The sequence below is a fragment of the Schistocerca piceifrons genome, chromosome X (genome assembly GCF_021461385.2).
Source record: "Schistocerca piceifrons isolate TAMUIC-IGC-003096 chromosome X, iqSchPice1.1, whole genome shotgun sequence".
Taxonomy (NCBI): domain Eukaryota; kingdom Metazoa; phylum Arthropoda; class Insecta; order Orthoptera; family Acrididae; genus Schistocerca; species Schistocerca piceifrons.
Genome location: NC_060149.1, coordinates 863435795 through 863457660, shown reverse-complemented (window position 1 = coordinate 863457660; position 21866 = coordinate 863435795). Strand labels below are relative to the sequence as shown.

The following is a 21866-nucleotide window of genomic DNA, read 5'->3' as shown; positions in this document are numbered from 1 at the left end:
AATCAGCTGCATAATTTATCGAGGTTTTTTTTAACTTGCTTGGCAGGTGTGCAAAGCATAGCAGCGAAGGCCCCGTCGTCAACGAAATCAATGAATTTAAACATGATTGTAGACTGATTTGAAGTGTAAACAGTAGCCATTTATTGGTATTTTATAGTGTTGCCTTTTTCTAGTGACCACAGTGCAATTCTCGTGACAACGAAACAAGGATTTTTTAGTACCAAGTGAAACAGCAAAAGAAGACTTCGTCGCTGTTAGCCATAAAGAGAAATGCAGTCGCTGGTATAGAACGCGTACTAGTTACGTGATCAACGAGACACAAATTTAATGTTTGTAAACGAATCATACAGTGATTCCGGGCCTGATAGATAATACTTTTACGAGAGGCGAGATTATCATTGCGCAATCATAGAACACTATTTCAGACCCTGTTTTTAGTGTCTTGATAAATGTCACGAACGGTAGAACGTGTTTAGTACTGGAAGATACTTTGTTTACGTGTTGTTTAACGGAAATAAGGATATTTTGTTTTCAGTTTCACAAACATTGTACACTGTACATAGAATATGCTGAAGACCAATGATTCACAGGTCTTCGGATAATGTTTGTGGTATATACCAACTGTTTAATTGTTATGATTGTAGGGGGTGATATAACCCCCCCCCCCCCCAACCGTTCTTTTTTACATACACACATACGAATACAACTGTTACGTAAAGCAACTGATCTGCATAACTGGCTGTTCATAGTTATAACCGAAGTTTAGTTTATTTATTTATTTGAGATAGTTAATGGTATACAGGCTGCACGTAGAAAAAATCTGTATATCCTATTTACGAAAAGAGTTTTTTTTCTTCAAAAACTTGATAATGCTCTGATTACTGATGCTCCATCCATTTCTCTTGCTACCTGTCAATCATTTGTAACCTTTTCCGCTGTGTGGTGTGGTTCCGAGCGACGGTTGAGGCTTAGTGAGTAAATTTCCTGTCTCGTCGTCCGGGTTTACGTCTACCGTAGTTTTTCCAAACTGATGCATACAAATGCCTACATAAATTCTTTAACTACACATTCCTACTGCTTCTCCTCATTAGGTTCCTTCGATTAGTGAGACTTGTTACCTGAATTAACGTCGTTGATGGAGTTTTCTGTTCTCCAAGATTTAGAAAGGCCATAAATATGGTTTTGTTTACATTTTTACAAGTCACATTTCCTTAATGAGATACAGATTCGCCATAATAGACGAAATTGCGTAACAAATTATTTAATTTGGGTTGTTCAGCAAAAAATTGATTTGAGAATTGTTTACTTTTAGCTTAAATTTTTATAACTCAGTTTTTGCGGCAGTGAACCTCATGTATGCATGTCTGTTGACACGAAGTCCACTGCACTTCTTCCATAATGAAAGTATGTTACAGGACTAGATTTTTTTTCTTTTGTTCTTAATTGACAATCTGTTTACTTTCCCATACCAGCTGATTCATAATTCAGTAGATAACAGCTGTTTTCTGAACCTGACAGTGAGGAAAAGGCTCATATCTTAAGTAAGCTTATATGTTCATTCTGTGTAAGCCTTGTGGAATTTTACATAAGTTAGTCTGTGATTGTGTCACTAAGCATTAGTATAATTGGTAATGCAGTCAGTTACAGTATACAATTAATTTTTGGCAAATAACCTTTTCTTCAGTGATGGAGTGTCAAATTTTAAAAAAAGGTATTTTTGCAGTTATAGACTGACTTACCCTTACTATAATTTTCATCTAATATATCATTCCAGGATGTCTAAAAATACAAGACCATATTTTTGTCAATTAATATTTCCTTAAGTTAATTTTCCTAACTAAATCTTCTTATTCTGCACAGTTAGTTTTTGCTGAATATTTTTGGCAAGTAGTTACATATCTAAGACAGTAAATAAAGTGTGGTGTGGTGGTGCTAGGCTGTGTCATTGCACTATCATGTCTTCAGATTACATATACTGAGTCCATCACGACAGTCCTTTACTAATCAGGAAAATGTTCTCTTCCTCTCCTTTGGTTGAAACAGAATTTTTCAGTAAGTTGGAGAGCATTATTCCATTAACAGAGTTCATATTAGGAGTTGACCACTTTCTGCCAAACAGAGAACTGAGATGGACCTCTCTAGTTGTTTGCCCCAAATTTTCATCCATGCCTCTCTCCCACACATTTCTTTTATTAAAACTGAATTCCTCAATCAACATAATATTCCTGCTGTCATCATTAAACTTGTAATAGGCCAGATTTCTCTGAGGAAGCAGGATCAATACAGTCATGTGTGTAGCTGATCTTCTGTCATTTATATCAGCTACAATTTTGTGCATGAGTTTCACAAGCAATTAAAAGTGTCTTGGAATTCTAGAGGAAAAATGAATCTGTGCCACTGCACTATCTTGCCTTCAAAATGTTTCAACAAGCGGGATGCACCACTTGAATAAAGCCATACTTTCTATCCATTGTTACCCTATGTGGCAACCAGTTTTTAATGTGTTGTGTGTCTTTTCCTTAGCCTTGAAGATTTCTTGCAGTAACATTTCCAAGAAGGCACTGTAGACCAACTGCGCAGGTCAATCACAAGGAATAGTCAGAGGTGCAGAGATAATGTTTACATTTAGTCTGTCTCAGTATGTTACAGAGGACTATTTTGCAACCTCATTTTCAAAGGATGAATTGTTAACCTTCATTTGCTTACTACACACCCAGAGATGAAGAGAAAAAAAAACTCATGACAAATAAATACATATCTCCAAAATCAAGTTCTCATCTGGAGGATTTATATAGCTTATGACTTAACTCAGTTTTTATTGTTCTCCAGTGCATAAACATATGGGAAACTGAATGATGCTTGTTCTGGTAATAAGCAAACCGTGATCTAACATTTTCATTTGCCATTGTCCGAAATGAGTGTTACCTAATAATGAATGACAATTTTTCTGGGACATACTTCGTGATCCGCTTGTTCTCCATCCATCCCCTTTCCCATTGATCTATTTCAGCTGATTATTCTGCATTCTTATGAAGCATGTATTGCATTTCTACACGGCTTTGACTGTGTCAAATATTCCCTGCCAGACTTATTAGTAGATGAGCTACATGCTATAATGATATGTGTAACATGTCTGTGGATTTTTTTCAGTTTCTGATTATCAGGAAGCGATATGCAATCCTGGTAGGTTTTTTTTTTAAATATCGTATTATCACATCCATGCTTTGACATCTATGAGTTCCAGTCTTCCACTACATTTGATTTGACAACACTCCAGTTGTAAAACTCAGTTGTATCTCCATTATTTTCCTACTAGCTTACTTCTAAATATTTAAACATCGCCAAAACTACGAATGTTTCGTCTACTGCTACCTGATGACAGGGTGAGGAAGTGTAACTCCAGGAAATTTCCTCATTCCACACATTTCAATAAGTAAAATACCAATGTGCCCCAAAGAACATGACATGCTTTTAACTGTGGTTACATTGTCATTTCTGATGCAAGGAAGGGTTTTTAACTGGGCAGTTAAAGAGTGCTTTTTGTTAAAAAGAATTGCACATATTTTTCGACGTAATCCATATTTAGGTCACGTGCTCTAGCCACAAATATCATTAGACTTGGGAGCAAGTCGAGGTCGGAAATACGAATGAGATGGTGATTCCAACAATTGTGGCTTCAAATCCCTTACTTTTCCCTTTGCCAAATTACGTTTACCTTTAGGTACAGTGTCTTTCTTTTGCAATCCAGGTGTCTTGTAAACCATTTTTTCTTCCAGTTGGCCCGAAGACGTTACGAGTGTTCGCTAGTTACTGCCTCTACCTTTGCAGGGTAGTCAGTAAGAACAAATCGTGTGAGATTTGTTTTTCTCCCGGCGTAGACAGTGTTCGAGTAGCATAAGGGAATGCAGCCACCCAACCATCGATATTTCGACAGGATCACACTCTGCCACGAACTCCTCTGCACCTGCTTGCTGCCGTGTTGCCTTGAAAATGGCTGGGTGTACTCGTGTTGAAATTCGGCGGTTGTCGACGACGTCACCCGGCTGTAAATTGTTTTAACAAGAATAAACCATTTTGCCTACCAGAATCTGAACGTAGACTTTCTAGCACATCAGGTCAACTTCTTTCCTTGTGCTGGGCAACTGGATTGCACCCACTGGAAAGAATTTTTTTTTTCCGTGTCTCATCTACTATGACAAAGTGTCAAATAAAATCTAGTGAATCAAATATCCAGACGTAGCTGCGAAACTGGTTTTCAAATTAGCATTTCCTCAGCATCCAATAATGTAAGCACAAACCTTTGTCGTAGTTAATTCCTCATTAAAAATGTTCTGTATTCATTTTTCCGATTTTGCTGTCTTATATCTCGTACTCACGTCTTCAGTCAACGACCGTTCAATATTTCATTGTGTCCTTTCTCATTGTTTTTATCCATAATTTCATATTTGAGACGTCCTTCCCGTGGATCACCTTCAAGAGGAGTAGGGTCACACTTAAATGTACAGTCTCATTCCTTAACTGTTAGAAAATTAAGAAGGTGACTAGTAAGAATCGTTCGCTAACTGTCGAACGGTCTCTGTCGGCGGTATACCGTTCAAAACAAAGACTTTTACAGTGATAGGTCACCCGAGCTTATGTATAGTAACAAAACAAAAGCTCAGCTGAATTGATACGGCGGAGAAACCGAAATTTTCCGCAAGTCAGCTGACACTTGAGTTATTGCACAGCATGAAACAACATAACGAAACCAAAATTTCGTTGATACAAGCTCGCTTTCCCTACAGAGACCTTGTCTTGCCTTCCCACAATCATTAAGGAACGTCTACAGAGTTAACGCTGGATCAAATTTATCACTTCAAGACGGAGCTTCTCTATTAACGGAGCAATTATCATTTTTCGTAGCAGGAAGTTGATTATCGTCACGTAGAACTTTTAGAGAATTTCAGAATTATTGTCGATATGGTTTTTGGCACTGAACATGGCTGTCAGTGGATTCGCTCTGGAAGACGGCTTTTAAACTTGTCATTTGTTACTACCAGTTCTTCTTCTTCTTCTTCTTATTATTATTATTATACATCACAATGCTCGCCTGCCAGTTCGTTCCTTCGCTCACATGGGCTAATTAATAGTTGTTGTTGTTGTTGTTGTCTTCAGTCCTGAGACTGGTTTGATGCAGCTCTCCATGCTACTCTATCCTATGCAAGCTTCTTCATCTCCCAGTACTTACTGCAACCTACATCCTTCTGAATCTGTTTAGTGTATTCATCTCTTGGTCTCCCTCTACGATTTTTACCCTCCACGCTGCCCTCCAATGCTAAATTTGTGATCCCTTGATGCCTCAGAACATGTCCTACCAACCGGTTTCTTCTTCTTGTCAAGTTGTGCCACAAACTTCTCTTCTCCCCAATTCTATTCAATACCTCCTCATTAGTTATGTGATCTACCCATCTAATCTTCAGCATTCTTCTGTAGCACCAAATTTCGAAAGCTTCTATTCTCTTCTTGTCCATAATAGTTATCGTCCATGTTTCGCTTCCATACATGGCTACACTCCATAAAAATACTTTCAGAAACGACTTCCTGACACTTAAATCTATACTCGATGTTAACAAATTTCTCTTCTTCAGAAACGCTTTCCTTGCCATTGCCAGTCTACATTTTATATCTTCTCTACTTCGACCATCATGTTATTTTGCTCCCCAAATAGCAAAATTCATTTACTACTTTAAGTGTCTCATTTCCTAATTTAATTCCCTCAGCATCACCCGACTTAATTCGACTACATTCCATTATCCTCGTTTTGCTTTTGTTGATGTTCATCTTATATCCTCCTTTCAAGACACTATCCATTCCGTTCAACTGCTCTTCCATGTCCTTTGCTGTCTCTGACAGAATTACAATGTCATCGGCGTACCTCAAAGTTTTTATTTCTTCTCCATGGATTTTAATACCTACTCCGAATTTTTCTTTTGTTTCCTTTACTGCTTGCTCAATATACAGATTGAATAACATCGGGGACAGGCTACAACCCTGTCTCACTCCCTTCCCAACCACTGCTTCCCTTTCATGCCCCTCGACTCGTATGACTGCCATCTGGTTTCTGTACAAATTGTAAATAGCCTTTCACTCCCTGTATTTTACCCCTGCCACCTTTAGAATCTGAAAGAGAGTATTCCAGTCAACATTGTCAAAAGCTTTCTCTAAGTCTACGAATGCTAGAAACGTAGGTTTCCCTTTCCTTAATCTTTCTTCTAAGATAAGTCGTAGGGTCAGTATTGCCTCAAGTGTTCCAACATTTCTGCGGAATCCAAACTGATCTTCGCCGAGGTCGGCTACTACCAGTTTTTCCATTCGTCTGTAAAGAATTCGCGTTAGTATTTTGCAGCTGTGACTTATTAAACTGATAATTCAGTAATTTTCACATCTGTCAACACCTGCTTTCTTTGGGATTGAAATTACTATATTCTTCTTGAAGTCTGAGGGAGTTTCGCCTGTCTCATACATCTTGCTCACCAGATGGTAGAGTTTTGTCAGGACTGGCTCTCCCAAGGCTGTCAGCAGTTCCAATGGAATGTTGTCTACTCCTGGGGCTTTGTTTCGTCTCAGGTCTTTCAGTGCTCTGTCAAACTCTTCACGCAGTATCGTATCTCCCGTTTCATCTTCATCTACATCCTCTTCCATTTCCATAATATTGTCCTCAAGTAAATCGCCCTTGTATAGACCCTCTATATACTCCTTCCACCTTTCTGCTTTCCCTTCTTTGCTTAGAACTGGGTTTCCATCTGAGCTCTTGATATTCATACAAGTGGCTCTCTTTTCTCCAAAGGTCTCTTTAATTTTTCTGTGGGCAGTATCTATCTTACCCCTAGTGAGGTAAGCCTCTACATCCTTACGTTTGTTCTCTAGCCATCCCTGCTTAGCCATTTTGCACTTTCTGCCGATCTCATTTTTGAGACGTTTGTATTCCCTTTTGCCTGCTTCATTTACTGCGTTTTTATATTTTCCCCTTTCATCAATTAAATTCAATATTTCTTCTGGTATCCAAGGATTTCTACTAGCCCTCATCTTTTTACCTACTTGATCCTCTGCTGCCTTCACTACTTCATCCCTCAGAGCTACCCATTCTTCCTCTACTGTATTTCTTTCCCCCATTCCTGTCAATTGTTCCTTTATGCTCTCCCTGAAACTCTGTACAATCTCTGGGTCTTTCAGTTTATCCAGGTCCCATCTCCTTAAATTCCCACCTTTTTGCAGTTTCTTCAGTTTTAATCTACAGTTCATAACCAATAGATTGTGGTCAGAGTCCACATCTGCCCCTGGAAATGTCCTACAATTTAAAACCTGGTTCCTAAATCTCTGTCTTACCATTATATAATCTATCTGATACCTTCTAGTATCTCCAGGATTCTTCTATGTATACAACCTTCTTTTATGATTCTTGAACCAACTGTTAGTTATGATTAAGTTATGCTCTGTGCAAAATTCTACCAGACGGCTTCCTCTTTCATTTCTCTCCCCCAATCCATATTCACCCACTATGTTTCCTTCTCTCCCTTTTCCTATTCTCGAATTCCAGTCACCCACGACTATTAAATTTTCGTCTCCCTTCACTACCTGAATAATTTCTTTTATCTCATCATACATTTCATCAATTTCTTCATCATCTGCAGAGCTAGTTGGCATATAAACTTGTACTACTGTAGTAGGCGTGGGCTTCGTATCTATCATGGCCACAATAATGCGTTCACTATGCTGTTTGTAGTAGCTTGCCCGCATTCCTATTTTTTTTATTCATTATTAAACCTACTCCTGCATTACCCCTATTTGATTTTGTGTTTATAACCCTGTATTCACCTGACCAAAAGTCCTGTTCCTCCTGCCACCGAACTTCACTAATTCCCACTATATCTAACTTCAGCCTATCCATTTCCCTTTTTAAATTTTCTAACCTGCCTGCCCGATTAAGGGATCTGACATTCCACGCTCCGATCCGTAGAACGCCAGTTTTCTTTCTCCTGTTAACGACATCCTCTTGAGTAGTCCCCGCCCGGAGATCCGAATGGGGGACTATTTTACCTCCGGAATATTTTACCCAAGAGGACGCCATCATTTAACCATACAGTAAAGCTGCATGCCCTCGGGGAAAATTACGGCTATAGTTTCCCCTTGCTTTCAGCCGTTCGCAGTACCAGCACAGCAAGGCCGTTTTGGTTATGTTACTAGGCCAGATCAGTCAATCATCCAGACTGTTGCCCCTGCAACTACTGAAAAGGCTGCTGCCCCTCTTAAGGAACCACACGTTTGTCTGGCCTCTCAACAGATACCCCTCCGTTGTGGTTGCACCTACTGTACGGCCATCTGTATCGCTGAGGCACGCAAGCCTCCCTACCAACGGCAAAGTCCATGGTTCATGGGGGTAGAAATTAATAGTTACAGTTCCTTTTCGACAGTGTACCGTCAAACAGTGAACGTTATTTGCAATCCGCTCCCTTTCTTGCAACTGAACCGAAGTCACACTCCACGCGAGAGGACAAAAATACCCAAGATTTGTTTACCTTCCACTTCTTGTATTATGAAATACGCACGTCGGAGCACGAGTTCACATACTCTTCGCTACTTGAAACACTTTACGCGTATTTCTACCCAGAACTTTTTCACATCACTCCTCCTTTTTGAACACGTACCGGCCCAATAGATAACATCTGTAGCGCTCTGAAAGTGTTTACCTACGATGTCGTGTGCTGGGAAGTTGTATCATTAGAAAAGTATTGCCAGATGCAGGAAGATCTGCACATGATAAACTCCGAAGGTTACTTCAGAGGCATGATAGGGTGCTTCATAAACGAGGAGAAGTATTTATTGTATAGTATCACACATCGACTTACAAAAACGGAATTGTTTCCCAGTGTTCAACTGAGTTTCATAAAATCGAGAAATATGATGGGAACTTCAGTCTGCGCCCATGTAAGCCGGGAGCAAAGAGCCGCAAGACCGCGTAACATCGGCGCTTTGTAGTAGTCTATGCGGTAGATATAAGGCGAGGGTGGGGATCCATGCGACACACTGCGCGACTCCACCCGAGCAAAGATCGCGTGTTCCCCTCCTCTCTCCCTCCCACCATGGTACTATGTATCACGGTTGGTTGTCATGGGGAAAGCCAAATGAGGAGGGAATTGATTTAATGAATGTCAGTTTTTTTATTTTCGCTGGAATTAAAGAACTGGTACAGAGAACCACTATACAAAATACAGATCTCGAGTTAGTTAAACCATATGTACGTAATACAAGCGTAAAAAACGAAGAAACGCAATTTTAGGCTGCCCTGGGTTTCACTAATATTGTCCGAATGTTGTGTGCGGCAGACTTCGAGCCTTGGCGGAATGATTACTGAACATGATCCATTCACCATACCCGAGTAAAATGTTTTTGTTGGTGTAAACTGTTTGTATTTTTGTTATACAGCTGTCTTGCAGCTTTTGCTTATCCGGTGCAGTGCCGTAAACGAGGCGCATGACTGCATATTACTCCTGTGAAGAAATTGTCACGGAAGTACCTAACACTGCGAAGCGTGTGTCAGCAATTGTTGAGGAGGCGTGTATCAGTTAGAGCGAACATCACCGAGCTGTTGATGTTTACTGATCCTGCTTTTCTGGCACTCCAAGGGTCATCCGTCGGTCGCTTTTTCCATTCATAACACATGCTTTACTTTATACGAGACTGTCCATTCTGTCAATGTCGGCAACAAATATTTTCCGGGCGCTGGCTGATAAAAACTAGAGATTTTAGTGCAGTCACCTGTTCGAACTGAGATAACTTCGTTATGATGGCGTTGGTGTGCAGTTCCTTTATTTGCTACGGTATTCTCTTGCTTTTCTGAGTTGGTTATATTCATCACTGGATAGGCCTTGTCACCGATATGTGTGATCGATTCGTCTATAGACGCCGTGATTTTTGCTAAGAGCGTTAAATTGTAAGTTTACATTATTCCACAAAAATCTGTGCCGACGGGAGACGCCATTTGTAAATCTGATCTATTTAGGGCGTTTTAGCGATTCTGATGACCCTTGGAGTGCCAGAAAAGCAGGATCAGTAAGTAAATCTCGAACATAGACAAGCTGTTGTTTCTCCGAAACTAAGCAGTCAAGGAATTAAGGCGATTTTATTTCCAGGTCCACCAACTATGTATCAGCCTTGAACATATTGTTGCTTTGCAGATATCCTTGCTGTTATAGAACAAACAGGAAATATGGTGTCAGTCCATGTTCAGCAGTGGTTTCTATTCAGCAATTTTTGTTATGGAAGCATCTCTTATATAGGCAGGAGCAATCATACATTTGTAGTAATTTACTTTCCTCGAAACTCATCAGCAGCTCTCTTTGGGAAATTGAAGCCTGATTTTGAAACACAGCAGAACCCTTTTACACTCCGTCACCACTTCAAATTCTGTTGGGGACGTCTAGCCGCCGTTGGTTTTATGCTCTTCCCTGCGAAAGTCGCAGCTGATGAACCGAACGTGTAGGCACCGTCGATAAGTTCTAGACGAAGCTGCTGATGCCTTGGTGTACGGTAAGGTATCGAAGCTGAGTCACTGTTGGAAGCTAAAAGATGACTTAAACAAAATTTCTAGTTGGGGTGATGAATGGCAGCTAGCACTAAATGTGGAAAAATGTAGTGTCCGCCTTAGACACAATCAAGTCGTTTAAATATCGGGACATAGCTCTGGAAAGCAATATGAGGTGGAACGAGCATGTGAAAACTGTGGTGGGAAAGGCGAATAGTCGACTTCGGGTTATTTTAGGAAAGAGTGGTTCATCTTTAAGGGAGACCGCATGTAGATCACTGGTGCGACCTATTCTTGAGTGCTGCTCAAGTGTTTGGGATCCGTACCAGATCGGATTGAAGGACGACATCGAAGCAATTCAGAGGCGGGCTGCTAGATTTGTTACTGGTACGTTCGAACAACACGTAAGTATATGGAGATGGTTCGGAACTCAAGTGGGAATCCCTGGAGGGAAGGCGACGTTCTTTTCGAGAAACACTATTGAGTAAATTTAGATAACCGGCATTTGAAGCTGACTGCGGAACGAGCCTACTATCGCCAACATACATGGTGCGTAAGGACCACGGAGATAAGATACAATAAATTATGGCTCATACGGAGGCATAGAGACTCGGTTTTTCCTCACTCTGTTTGTGAGTGGAACAGGAAAGGAAATGTCCAGTAGTGGTACAAGGTACCCTCCTCAAAGCACCGTACAGTGGCTTGCGGAGAATTGTTGGACGTTGATGGTGGTATTTCTATCTACAGCGTCAGAAACTTTTGTGGCAAATCTTTAACAAACCCCCTGAAGAAGGCTCAATAAAACGGTGACTTCAAATACCTTTAAGAATAGTTATATGATGTGGAGTAAAATGTATAAGTTAATAATTTAAGTACATAGGTGAAATGATACGCGCACTAGACAAAAAATAAATCACCCTTAGGAAACGCAACACCGTTTCCAGCCTTTTTAACTGCCTCATTTTGACGAGGAGGAGAGTCAACAAGTTTCTTCATATTCCCAACATCCAGTGGAAGCCACTTCTTTATGCTTAGGACCCAAAGATTTGCGGGGATGTTGATTGCTACGTTTCCAAATAATCCTACATTTTCTGCGGGATTAATATCGGGTGGTCTAGCGGACTGTTCAAGATACTGTAGAGTGCCTGCGTGTTCGTAAAATTATGAACACGAACGCGCGCGCGCGCGCGTGTGTGTGTGTGTGTGTGTGTGTGTGTGTGTGTGTGTGTGTGTGTGTGTGTGCGCACCTGTGTCAACATAGCTGTTGTCATCTGGAAGATGTGTCTACAGCAACTCAACTCATCGTGAAGATGTAAAAGAAGGGGTAACACTCGGTCACCGAGAATGCTGAAATAACTGTCCCAGTTCATATTCATGGTACCGAGCGAGGTGGCGCAGTGGTAGCATACTGGACTCTCATTCGGGAGGACGACGGTTCAATCCCGCGTCCGGCCATCCTGATCTAGGTTTTCCGTGATTTCCCTAAATCGCTCCAGGCAAATGCTGGGATGGTTCCTTTGAAAGGGCACGGCCGACTTCCTTCCCCATCCCTCCCTAATCCGATGAGACCGATGACCACGCTGTTTGGTCTCTCCCCCCAAACAATCCAATCCATATTCATGGTAACCCGAATGAGCTGGCCCAAGTCATGGTTCGACAAACGCTCCTACAACACTAAACGACCACCTCCGGTCTTCATTACACCCTCCACACATTCCACGTTAAACGAAGCACTGGGCCGTCAGTGCAGTCGACACCTTGCATCATATGAAAAGAGGCAAAGTCGCGACTAGTCGGACCACACTACTCGCCTCCAGTCAGCTACTACCGAGTTTGTGTTTTGTGGCCATCTGACATGAGGCTCTATCTGCCACTTTGAGCAATGGCCTTCTCCGAGGTACCTGACTTCAGATGTTCACTGGGTTCAGTGTCCTTCACAATGTTCGCAGCTAAGCTGTTTGAGATGGGCAGTAGATACTCTGTCGGGTTTGAAACCGATTGTTGTTGACAGTCCGTGACACTCCGCTCCAATCCCTGTCGGTAAGAATCCTTCTACGGCCTCTGTTCTTATACCACATTACACAAGGCTGCGAGTGGTATATAATTCTTTCTAGGCCGGCCGCTGTGGCCGAGCGGTTCTAGGCGCTTCAGTCCGGAACCGCGCTGCTGCTACGGTCGCAGGTTCGAATCCTGACTCGGGCATGGAGGTGTGTGATGTCCATAGGTTGGTTAGGTTTAAGTAGTTCTAAGTCTAGGGGACTGATGACCTCAGGTGTTAAGCCCCATAGTGCTTAGAGCCATTTGAACCATTCTTGCTAGCCACGTTGAACAGCCCACGAATCTGGCAAATTAATGCACAATGTGGTCATGGGCACGTCCAAACTCGATAACTCCCTTCTGCCATTTTGCTACGTCCCCTCGTCGATTCGTCTTATTGCGCTGATTCTATACAACAAACTGACACATACACACAACTTCACTGTCATGATTAATCTCAACGGTGGATGGTCACATGACCGCCTGATACCAGTTCTACGCCACCTACAGCAGTCCATAGACACCAGTGCTACAAATATTTTGTCCAGTGACCTTACAACTCAGTGGATTAGACATATAAACCACTACAACCAGAGGATGATAAAATGAAAAAAGTTTTGTACCGCTTTCGTATCTGTGATCGTGTGTCGGCTTATATTCAAGGGGAGCACGGAAAAAGTATCCGCTACATATATAAAAATTAAAAAAACAAAGACAGTATCTCCGAATGTGTTCAACATTGCAGAATTGTAAAATAAAAACCTGCGGCTTGATAACACCAAATACCGCGAATCTCCACCCCATGCATTCTGAAATGCTTGGACCCTCCTCGGCATAATGTCCCAAAGGGGTTGAGATGGTGCTGCTCAATCGTGTCCCACGCTTAGACGGCGGCCCTGCTGACACAATGTGTGTGTGTGTGTGTGTGTGTGTGTGTGTGTGTGTGTGTATTTATTTCTGCGACGCACTGCAAGTTTCAACTGGGTCCAACAAAGCTGGTTCATGTCAGCAAATATTTGGCTGATCCCTGCCTCCTGGACAGAGGTGAGCAGGATGTGGGTGTGATGTACTCGCGCATTTCGCCGTGAAATACAGACCCAGCAGCAAAATGTTGTCTGTAGGGCTAGACAGTAAACAGGATCATGTACCGATACTTTGCAGCCCTCAAACTATTCTCGACGGCGATGAAAGGAGTCCGATTCGTACATGATTGTGGCTCAAAACATGACACACCTGCTTAACCCGTGGGATTGCAAGCCTGATATATGATGGACGACCTAGCCGAGTCCACACTCGTCTCTGAAGAGAACCCACCGCAATTGATTAAAGTTCCATTCCAGGTGTTCCCATGTTCACCTTCTTCGCACACAACGGTAATGTGATTTTGTACTGTCGTTCGCAATTGACGCCTAGATGCCAAATTGACCGTCCTGCCTGGGTTGACACAACACTCCCGGTTGCCAAATAAAACGGCAGCACAGAAAGCTGTCGCAGTCCTCTCGGCGTACCTAGGAGCCATATCAGCTGTTGTTGTTAACTACTTACGATCAATTCGATGCAGACCACCAGTAATGTGTGTCTGTCGATCACGGTCGAATATTGAAATGGCATCGCAGTGGTGTACGCCAATATGACGAGCAGCTTCCCTTGCTGATAACCTTCCTTGCCGTAGTGACTGCACACGCGGTCTGAGCATGAAATGAAGCATCTAGACATGCCGATGAAGTGAACAGTGTGCTTAAACCGCATTCCTCAGTCCATGATTGGAGCTCTACTGAACTGCGCAGAGAATGCAGGTTTTCTTTTACCTCCATTTCACAAGTGGCATTATGTGCCGATTTCTTGTTGTCGAAAAAGTATTGATAAAAAGGTTTCTAATTAAAAAAAAAACATTCGAGAGGAGAAAATCCATTCGAGAGGAGGTTACTTTTTCGTAAGGTCTAATATTCCTATAGAACGAGGAATGTGAGAGTCCTGCAGCAGCAACAAGTCATTTTATGAAGCTTTTGTCTTACAGCAGCAGGACGTAATTGTATGAAGCTTTCCTTCACTTTACTGATATGTGGTTAAGTATTTTTTCTCTCTTCCAGCCGTTTGTGACCGTGCGAAATCCAGCAGGAAATATATTAGTCATTAGACTTGTCTCCTGTCGTGATTTAAGTCGTGCTTTAGTACAGTACCCGCCCAAATGCCTTCCGCACCACATCACCACCACATCGTTCTGACCCCTACGTTTCCTGTGAGACTAACCACTGTAAAACACACATTGAAGTCCCCGTAGTTTAAATTACCAAAAGCAGCATCCACTATATGGTATTTTCTCGCACTTTGTTTGTCTCTGTAATCGAGCATGGCGTTTTGTCTGTATCCTCCTATTTGGCTTGTTAAATTCTTTGCGATAACTTAGTTTTCTCTCTTAAAAACTGTTCAGTTCTCGTCTGTAATGTATTAAACTTTTGTTAAATTTATCTGTCAGTCATTGTTCTTCTCTTTTACAATTCTCACATGGGACTACGAGCCTAATCCCATGTTCGAACAATCATCAGTTGATTACATCACTATCATGAAGGTACCTTTTCGGCAGACGGTGACATAGCCAGGTTTTAATTAAAACTGTGTTATTCGTCTTGATCGTTTGCCAGAAATAGAGCACAGAATTAAAAATTGGGTTTCATTCCATTTCTGGTATGCCATATTGCACGATGATATCCTGAAGAGGTATTTGTAATAAAGATTGGTAACTATCTGAAGATGGTAATTCTATACCGTAAACAGTGAATCTTGTACACTTTGCTGCGATCAAGATATATAATAAATTTTAGCAGACGTCTTGATACTATCGCCCTTTCGTATTGCGGGACAAACAGTGGTTCCTGACGTATAAAAATTCCGTGTTTAAATTTAGTAACCAGAAATAATTATTAGGCTACCAGACGTCGTTCCAGCGCGCAGATTACCAGTGCGCTTTTCTGTATCTGCTTTGAAATATGTCGTGTAGGGAAAAGTACACCGAAGTTCATGAAACCTTCACTATCACATGGTTTTCAAAACGAGCAGAAATCCCTGTATGGCCATACTGTTTTATGTTTTCCGTTGTACTCCTAAATCACTTCAGGCAACTGCCGGAATGCTTCATTCAACTAAGCCACACCCGATTACTTCTGGTATTTTCTACTCCATCTTTAGTGACGTCTATATAGACGAGGCGTTAACATTCCTTAGAGCGCCACGAGGGAATGAGACACACGAAATAGCTGTTGAGGGGCACCTCTTTGATATTTGTATCAGTCTTTGGATCTTTGGACATCGATGATGCGCGAATAGTTGCATAAAAAATATTACAGCTCGCTGATTGTACACTATTTGTGTAGCACAAGTAGTGTATAGTCAGTGAACTGTGAATTTTTTCATGCAATTAGTCGCGCATCATCGATGTCCAAACACTGATAGAAATATCAAAGAGGTCCCACGGGAACAAATGACCAGTTTGCGTAACTTTTCCACAACCACACTTGTTTATTTAGGTGATAATAAGTTTGCGGACAAAGACTTGAAAAAGCCTCGAACAAGTGACTACGGGAATTTTACATTTTAGTTGAAATGGGAGCGACATTAGCGGCAATATTTTAAGAGAAAACGTGCTTTTAGGAGCATTTTTTTGGCGCGAGTCAGGCAGGTGGAGTCGCGCTTACCGCCCCCGCCCGCGCCCCCGCTGTATCTCCTCTCCTGTCATACCCCACGCGTTGGCAACAATTGAATTAAATTACGCAAGTTGTTAGTCGCACGCCCATTGTGTCAGTTTAGTTCTCTTTTTATTTGTACAAAGTTTCTTTTTATATTGTTGAGTTTGCGAGAAAAACTATTCGTGCAAACAAAGTTTCAAACAGACCAGCATGCCCAGTCAACCCTTCATATCGCAGGAATGCAAAAGAAAGGCCCACAACAACTACTACTTTTCACAGCGGCAAGTAGCCACAAAAAAAAAAAAATCGCTTTAACCTGGATCTATGTGAAGCATTCATTGCAAGTAATATTCCTCTTCACAAACTTGCAGACCATATCCTCAAAGGTTTCCTACGCAAATATTGTTTATACCAAAATAACAACATTGCGTAAAAATTACATACCGACAATTTAGGAATATGTCCTGGAAGGAATACGCAATGAACTCGAGGATAAAATTACTTGAATTTCAGCCGACGAAACTACCGACATTTGGGCCGTTACATTGCAAATGTAATTGTTGGTGCGTTAAAACAAGAGCCTTCTTCTTCGTATTGAAAAGACAAATCGTTCTAAAATCGCCAGATTTGTGAATGAGGATATTAGAAAAATATTTCCAGGACCTTCTGCAGATGAAAGGGTGTTTGTGTTTCTCTCAGATGCTGCTCCCCATATAATCAAAGCAGGAAAAGCCCTCAAAGTATTTTGTACCAGTTTGATTCATGTGACGTGCTTTGCTCACCGAGTACGTCACCTTGCTGAAAAAGTTTGAAACTCAAGGTTTAGCAATGACTGAATCTATTCAATTAATGAATGAATTTAGTCAAAGAAAAGTTTGGCTTTGAACCTTTGTCCCAAATTGACAGTTTTGGTAATAGACCTGGTGAACTTTTGCCAGAAATTATACGTGCCAACATAGCACCCAAATTTAAATACTGCCCAGTTATCTCAACTGATGTAGAACATTCCTTTTCTACTCATAAATGTAGTTTTGAGTGATCGAAGGCACAATCTTACTACCGAACATTTGGAACAGTACCTGATCGTTTCTTTTCACAATAGTAGCAAATAATTTGTAAAGGATAATTCAGTCCGATAATATGAATTAAAAGATAATGTTATTCAAAGAGTTCCTATTGTATGTTGTGCGTGTCCTTCTGCGTGTGATGTATCTCGAAGCTGGACCTGTGCTTATAGATTGTTTCGCGACGACTAAATCTCATCGCATTTGCTTGTTATCGACAACAATAGGAAAGAAGGAACAATATTCGAAACATGATGGGCGTTTTCTTTTTTGCAATTTTTTAAAAACTAATCTCGAAAAGGACGCTGCCTAACCCCTACCACAAAATATGTAGATCATGAGATGAACATTCTAGATGTCCCGTTTTTTTTCCGTGGCCGGCGCTCTACCTCACAATCGATATCCACAGGTTCAACTTCGAGATACACTATGTGATCAAAAGTAACCGGACACCTGGCTGAAAATGACTTAAAAGTTCGTGGAGCCCTCCATCGGTAATGCTGGAATTCAGTATGGTGTTGGCCCACCCTTAGCCTTGATGACAGCTTCCACTCTCGCAGGCATACGTTCAATCAAGTGTTGGAAGGTTTGTTGGGGAATGGCAACCCATTTTTCACGGAGTGCTGTACTGAGGAGAGGTATCGATGTCGGTCGATGAGGCCTAGCACGAAGTCGCAAAGGTATTCTATAGGATTCAGGTCAGGACTCTTTACAGGCCAGTCCATTACAGGGATGTTATTGTCGTGTAACCATTCCGCCACAGGCCGTGCATTATGAACAGGTGCTCGATCGTGTTGAAAGATGCAGTCGCCATTCCCGAATTGCTCTTCAACAGTGGGAAGCAAGAAGGTGGTTAAAACGTCAGTGTTGGCCTGTACTGTGATAGTGCCACGCAAACAACAAGGGATGCAAGCCCCCTCCATGAAAAACACGACCACATCATAACACCAGCGCCTCCGAATTTTACTGTTGGCACTACACACGCTGGCATATGACGTTCACCGGGCATTCGGCATACCCCCACCCTGCCATGGATCGCCACATTGTGTACCGTGATTCGTCACTCCACACAACGTTTTTCCACTGTTCAATCGTCCAATGTTTAGCTCCTTACACCAAACGAGGCGTTGTTTGGCATTTACCCGTGATGTGTGGCTTATGAGCAGCCGCTCGACCATGAAATCAAAGTTTTCTCACCTCCCGCCTAGCTTTCATAGAACTTGCAGTGGATTCTGGTGTAGTTTGAAATTCCTGTGTGATGGTCTGGATAGATGTCTGCCTATTACACACGACGACCCTCTTCAATTGTCGACGGTCCCTGTCAGTCAACAGACGAGATCGGCCTGTACGCTTTTGTGCTTTCACGTTTCCACTTCACTATCACATCGGAAACAATGGACCTAGGGATGTTTAGGAGTGTGGAAACCTCGCGTACTGACGTATGACACAAGTGACACCCAATCACCAGACCACGTTCGAAGTCCGTGAGTGTCGCGGAGCGCCCCATTCTGCTCTCTCACGATGTCTAATGACTGCTGAGGTCGCTGATAGTGGATTACCTGGCAGTAGGTGGCAGCACAATGCACATAATATGAAGAACGTATGTTTTTGGGAGTGTCCCGATACTTCTCGTCAGATAGTGTATATCACATGCAGCAACTACTGTGTTTTTTATTATTTGATTGTGCACCTTTCGACGCTTTTCATGCGTATTTTAAGCATTTTTTCGTGCACGCGGAGCATGAAGACGCAAAAGCAAATAAATTAAAGATGTGGTACTAGGGCGCCCTGTAGATTTGTGTGTAAAAACGTAACAGCTGTTAAAGGCAACAACAGAGCTTTCATTTATGCTTTTCGTCTTGTTAGTATGCACCACCACTAGGTGAACTGCAGCAATTTACATCCGCCATTATTACGATAAAATGACTAATAGTGAAGCAACAAAAATTTGAAGATTATATCTTTATGCTGTATAAAGGAAATGTTTTTTTTTTCCAGTTACAGTCTGACTTCTATGACACCTAAAATTTAAGACGCGCCAAAATATGCTCGAAAAAGTACGCCTTCTCTTAAATATTATCACTATGTCGATAACATTTCAACTAAAAAGTAATATTCATATACCAGATAAAAATAGACATTTCCACAATTCCAACACACCGATGTTCGACATGCGATGTAACCAGAATATGATCTCAAGATCAGGGGTCAGTCATTACGAAACGGATAGTACGCATTCCCTTCACGATTTCCTATTCGCAGGTTTACTTTGTGGGGGTTTTATTTCGGAACAGCGAACAGATTTTATCAGCTTGCATTTTCTGATATGCTGCGCCACCACAATCGCATCCCACGGAACTATGCCTGACTGCGTGTTCCAGTATTTATTGTAGAGTGTGATACAAAACGACCGGATAACTATATTGCACGATAGCTGTTATGCACGAGTATAGATACCGTCTGCGGCAAACTCTGTGTTACTCTCAACCAGCTGAAACCTGAGGCCATACCTTATTTACTACAATCTTTACGCTATACAGCAGTTAGCATCAACGAATTGCGAATTCGCATAGAACCATCTTTTAACGTTGTAAACCAGGATTGCATGTCAGCTATTTTGTTTATCAACACATAATAATTTTAGTTTATTAGAAAATTTCATGGGGCATTATCTTAGTCAACGCGAAACATAAACAGTAAAATTGTAAGTCGGAAGTTCAAAAATTCCACATAATTCACAGAAGCTCTCAATTTATAAGTTATGTCAGCTCGATTTTTTTATCGGCTTTCTTTTGCGTTAAGAAAAAGATGCTTCAGATAATTATGCATAAATGTAAGTCGCTTGATTCTACGGTCACATGGGTAAAATTGTTTCACAGTTTGTGCCATTTCCAATCGACAATATGTCCCTGTATTTGCACGGATGGTATGCAAGTTGCGGAGTGCCACCTAACTGCTATAGTATAAACTGATGCATATGATCGTGGCAACGTGTCTTGTTAAAAATCCCAAGTACCCAAAAATATTTTCCATGAGAGTCACGTTAGCAATGCCCTGGGCAGATATGCTGTACCTGGACTCTTCCGACAATCTCGATTCACCGAGCGAGGTCGCGCTGTGGTTACCACACTGAACTCACATTCGGGTGGACGACGATGCAAACCGGCGTCCGGCGGTCCTGGTTTAGGTGGTTTACCGTGATTTCCCTAAATCGCTTCAGGCAAACGCGGGAACGGCTCGTTTGAAAGGGCGCGGCCGATTTCCTTCTCCATTCTTCCCTAATCCGATGGGACCGATGACCTCGTTGTTTGATTCCCTCCCCAAATCATCCAACCAACCAATCCGGAATCGTACCTCCACTCTCATAAGCAAACGATTTTACTATCTCGTTCCACCTAATATCGCAATAGCGAATACATGCACGATGTGAAAATAATACGAACAATGAGTTCTAAGGGCGGGTAAACGGACGACAGAGATGTATTGAAAAAATTATTGGCGAGTGTTAACGTATCTGCAAAGAAGACAGAAATTTGCGAGAATGTTTGTGATCCTTAAAGATTAAAGGAGAAGGTCGAAACACTTCTGAGGTGTGCTTGTAGATTATGTAACCGGCCTGTTCAGCTAGTCGAGAGTGTTACAGAATGGCTATATTTGTTACGTGTAAATCTCTGCAAGAAAGATCACCGTCTTGGGCAATATCAGAAATCGATACTGGAGACAAGCTTTCGAAAGCCACTTCTGCCTCCATTGTATAACTTGCCTTAGGCCTGTATTTCAATATCAAAGATCTATGATGAAAGATAGGACCACGTTCTAGCTTTTAGAAAAGGTACCCCATTTCACCGAAAAACATTTTATGAAACTTTTTTTGTATAGCGACCTGACGTTCACATACCAGTTTGATGTACTCGCAGTTCCGTCTCGTTGACAAATAAACTCACGTTTCTCCACCATTGCTGTGACTTCTGGCACTAACTAAGCTTTCAGACATGTACAAGTATACATGCCCTGTGGTGCTTACATCAGAAAAAGGAAAAAAGCACACCATTGTTTCAAACGGCACGGTAAGATTTCCATCTCAGTAACAATGCAGCGTTTCTCATATCGAAATATTCGAACAGCTTAACTGCTGACTTTCTCAGACAACATTTCGATTTATAATAAATGAAAAGCGCTAGTTTGCTTCTGTTTTACAGTATTACTTTTATCGCGTTAACCGTTTTTCGGCTTAAAAGGCCATCAGACATGAAGAGAGCTTTGTAAGCCGAAAAACGGTTAACAGAAAAAAGTAATATGTAGAACAAAAGCAAACTAGCGCTTTTCGTTTATTATAACATTGTTCTACCAAGAACCGACGGGAAGATTCAGTTAACATAAAATTTCGTTTCATTACTGATTACGATTATTTTCAGTAAACACTAACTCTTTTCGGTAATGACAATAAAATTCTCACGGCACGCATACATCTATACAGACTATTTGCCAGTTTGAAGAAGGCAGGTTAGCGTCTGCCGCCTC

The 21866-nt window shown here is 41.6% G+C and overlaps 1 protein-coding gene across 1 annotated transcript in view; it reads left to right on the top strand.

The window, feature by feature from the left end:
• LOC124721327 (PH-interacting protein) overlaps positions 1 to 21866 on the top strand; it is a 264771-nt gene that overhangs the window by 1073 nt on the left and 241832 nt on the right. The window lies entirely within an intron of this gene.